Genomic DNA, 4,424 nt, shown 5'->3' with positions numbered 1-4,424 from the left:
AACGACTCTGAAGAGGAAACTAAGAGAAGCTAAATTACAACTATCCAGCAAGCACCTGTCAGGAATTTTCGAACAAGAAGAGGATATGGCAGCCGAAAATAATAATAATGTAAGAAGGATGCTTGGTGACTTTACTGCACCTAATTCCAATTTACATGGAAGAAGCATCTCCATCCCTACCATTGGAGCAAACAATTTTGAGCTTAAACCTCAATTAGTTTCTCTGGTGCAGCAGAACTGCAAGTTTCATGGACTTCCATCTGAAGATCCTTTTCAGTTCTTAACTGAATTCTTGCAGATCTGTGATACTGTTAAGACTAATAGAGTATATCCTGAAGTCTACAGGCTCATGCTTTTCCCTTTTGCTGTAAGAGACAGAGCTAGAGTGTGGTTGGACTCTCAACCCAAAGATAGCCTGAACTCTTGGGATAAGCTGGTCACAGCTTTCTTAGCCAAGTTCTTTCCTCCTCAAAAGCTTAGTAAGCTTAGAGTGGATGTTCAAACCTTCAGACAGAAAGAAGGTGAATCCCTCTATGAAACTTGGGAGAGATACAAAGAACTGACCAAAAAGTGTCCTTCTGATATGCTTTCAGAATGGACCATCCTGGATATATTCTATGATGGTCTTTCTGAATTAGCTAAAATGTCATTGGATACTTCTGCAGGTGGATCCATTCACCTAAAGAAAACGCCTGCAGAAGCTCAAGAACTCATTGAGATGGTTGCTAATAACCAGTTCATGTACACTTCTGAGAGGAATCCTGTGAGTAATGGGACGCCTCAGAAGAAGGGAGTTCTTGAAATTGATACTCTGAATGCCATATTGGCTCAGAATAAAATATTGACTCAGCAAGTCAATATGATTTCTCAGAGTCTGAACGGAATGCAAGCTGCATCCAACAGTACTCAAGAGGCATCTTCTGAAGAAGAAGCTTATGATCCTGAAAACCCTGCAATAGCAGAGGTGAATTACATGAGTGAACCTTATGGAAACACCTATAACCCCTCATGGAGAAATCACCCAAATCTCTCATGGAAGGATCAACAAAGGCCTCAACAAGGCTTTAATAATGGTGGAAGAAATAGGTTTAACAATAGTAAACCTTTTCCATCATCCACTCAGCAACAGACAGAGAACTCCGAACAAAATACATCTAATTTAGCAAACTTAGTCTCTAATCTATCTAAGGCCACTGTAAGTTTCATGAATGAAACAAGGTCCTCCATTAGAAATTTGGAGGCACAAGTGGGCCAGCTGAGTAAAAGGATCACTGAAATCCCTCCTAGTACTCTCCCAAGCAATACAGAAGAAAATCCAAAAGGAGAGTGCAAGGCTATTGATATAACCATCATGGCCGAATCCAAGGAAGAAGGGAAGGACGTAAATCCCAGTGAGGAAGACCTCCTGGGACGTCCAGTGATCAATAAGGAGTTTCCCTCTGAGGAACCAAAGGAACCTGAGGCTCATCTATAGACCATAGAGATTCCATTAAACCTCCTTATGCCATTCATGAGCTCTTATGAGTATTCCTCTTCTAAAGAGAATGAGGATGCTACTGAAGAGCAAGTTACCAAGTACCTTGGTGCAAATTATGAAGCTGAATGCCAAATTATTTGGTATTGAGACTTGGGAAGATGAACCTCCCTTGTTCACCAATGAACAAAGTGATCTGGATCAACTGACATTGCCTCAGAAGAAACAGGATCCTGGAAAGTTCCTGATACCTTGTACCATAGGCACCATGATCTTTGAAAAGGCTCTGTGTGACCTTGGTTCAGGGATAAACCTCATGCCCCTCTCTGTAATAGAGAAACTGGGAATCTTTGGGGTGCAAGCTACTAAAATCTCATTAGAGATGGCAGACAATTCAAGAAAACAGGCTTATGGACAAGTAGAGGACGTGTTAGTAAAGGATGGAGGCCTTTACATCCCTGCTGATTTCATAGTCCTAGATACTGGGAAGGATAAGGATGAATCCATCATCCTTGGAAGACCCTTCCTAGCCACAGCAAGAGCTGTGATTGATGTTGACAGAGGTGAACTAGTCCTTCAATTGAATGAGGACTCCCTTGTGTTTAAAACTCGAGGTCATCCTTCTGTAAACATGGAGAGGAAGCATAAAAAGCTTCTCTCAAAACAGAGTCAACCAGAGGCCCCGCAGTCAAACTCTAAGTTTGGTGTTGGGAGGCCACAACCAAACTCTAAGTTTGGTGTTGAACTCCCATATCCAAAATCTAAGTTTGGTGTTGGGGAGTCTCAACAATGCTCTGAAAATCTGTGAGGCTCCATGAGAGCCCACTGTCAAGCTATTGACATTAAAGAAGCGCTTGTTGGGAGGCAACCCAATTTTTATTTATCTAATTTTATTTTTCTTGTTTTTTCATGTTTTATTAGGTTCATGATCATGTGGAGTCACGAAAAAAATAGAAAAATTAAAAACAAAATAAAAAACAGCAGAAAAAAAAATCACACCCTAGAGGAAGACCTTACTGGCATTTAAACGCCAGTAAGAAGCATCTGGCTGGCGTTCAACGCCAGAACAGAGCATGGTTCTAGCGCTGAACGCCCAAAATGGGCAGCATCTGGGCGTTTGAATGCCATAATTGCACCCTGGAGAAGAGCTGGTGCTGAACGCCCAGAACAAGCATGGTTCTGGCATTCAATGCCAGAAATGGGCAACAAATGGGCGTTCAACGCCCAGAACAAGCACCAATCTGGCGCTGAACGCCCAGAGTTGTGTGCAAGGGTATATTGCATGCCTAATTTGGTGCAAGGTTGTAAATCCTTGAACACCTCAGGATCTGTGGACCCCACAGGATCACCTCAGGATCTGTGGACCCCACAGGATCCCCACCTACCTCCACTCACTTCTTCTCACCCCTCTTTCAGACAATCCCATAAACACTCTTCCCCAACACTCTTCACCAATCACCTCAATCCCTCTTCCCTATCATCACTTCACCACTCACATCCATCCAAACCCACCCTATATGGCCGAATACACCCCTCCCCCCTCTCCTCCATATTTTCTTCTTCTTCTTCTTCATCTATTCTTTCTTCTCTTGCTCGAGGGCGAGCAATATTCTAAGTTTGGTGTGGTAAAAGCATAAGCTTTTTGTTTTTCCATTACCATTGATGGCACCCAAGACCAGAGAATCCTCTAAAAAAGGGAAAGGGAAGACAATTGCTTCCACCTCTGAGCCATGGGAGATGGAAAGATTTATCTCACAAGCCCATCACTAAGAAAAGGATAGAGCAAACAAGAGAGCACATTCATGGATCTCAACAGGCATATGAAGAAGCTCATCATCAAGAAACCCCTGAGATACCACAAGGGATGCACTTTCCTCCACAGAATTTTTGGGAGCAAATCAACACCTCCCTAGGAGAATTAAGCTCCAACATGGGACAACTAAGGGTAGAACATCAAGAGCACTCCATCATCCATCATGAAATTAGAGAAGATCAAAAAGCAATGAGGGAGGAGCAACAAAGACAAGGAAGAGACATAGAAGAGCTCAAGGACATCATTGGTTCCTCAAGAAGGAAACGCCACCATCACTAAGGTGGATTCATTCCTTGTTCTTACATTCTCTGTTTTTCGTTTTTTTTTATGTTAAGTGCTTATCTATGTTTGTGTCTTTATTACGTGATCATTAGTGTCTAAGTGTCTATGCCTTAAAGTAGTGAATATGAATCCATCACCTCTCTTAAATGAAAAACGTTTTTAATTCAAAAGAACAAGAAGTACATGAGTTTCGAATTTATCCTTGAACTTAGTTTAATTATATTGATGTGGTGACAATACTTTTTGTTTTCTGAATGAATGCTTGAACAGTGCATATGTCTTTTGAGGTTGTTGTTCATGAATGTTAAATATGTTGGCTTTTGAAAGAATGATGACAAGGAGAAATGTTATTTGATAATCTGAAAAATCATAAAAATGATTCTTGAAGCAAGAAAAAGCAGCAAAGAACAAAGCTTGCAGAAAAAAATAGCGAAAAAAAAAGAGAGAGCAAAAGCAAGCAGAAAAAGCCAAAAGCTCTTAAAACCAAAAGGCAAGAGCAAAAAGCCAATAACCCTTAAAATCAAAAGGCAAGGGTAAATAAAAAGGATCCCAAGGCTTTGAGCATCAGTGGATAGGAGGGCCTAAAGGAATAAAATCCTGGCCTAAGCGGCTAAACCAACCTGTCCCTAACCATGTGCTTGTGGCGTGAAGGTCTCAAGTGAAAACTTGAGACTGAGCGGTTAAAGTCAAGGTCCAAAGCAAAAGAAGAGTGTGCTTAAGAACCCTGGACACCTCTAATTGGGGACTCTAGCAAAGCTGAGTCACAATCTGAAAAGGTTCACCTAGTTATGTGTCTGTGGCATTTATGTATCCGGTCGTAATACTGGAAAACAAAGTGCTTAGGGCCACGGCCAA

The 4,424-nt window shown here is 41.6% G+C and overlaps 1 non-coding gene across 1 annotated transcript; it reads right to left on the bottom strand.

The window, feature by feature from the left end:
- Positions 1 to 481: 481 nt before the first annotated feature.
- LOC112726029 (small nucleolar RNA R71) lies at positions 482 to 589 on the bottom strand. Its single transcript, XR_003165101.1, has one exon. It is a non-coding gene; the product is annotated as a small nucleolar RNA R71 (small nucleolar RNA).
- Positions 590 to 4,424: the final 3,835 nt, after the last annotated feature.

This window comes from Arachis hypogaea, chromosome 11 (genome assembly GCF_003086295.3).
Source record: "Arachis hypogaea cultivar Tifrunner chromosome 11, arahy.Tifrunner.gnm2.J5K5, whole genome shotgun sequence".
NCBI classification, from domain to species: domain Eukaryota; kingdom Viridiplantae; phylum Streptophyta; class Magnoliopsida; order Fabales; family Fabaceae; genus Arachis; species Arachis hypogaea.
The sequence above is the reverse complement of the archived record's forward strand: the minus strand, read 5'-3'. Positions and strand labels throughout refer to the sequence as shown.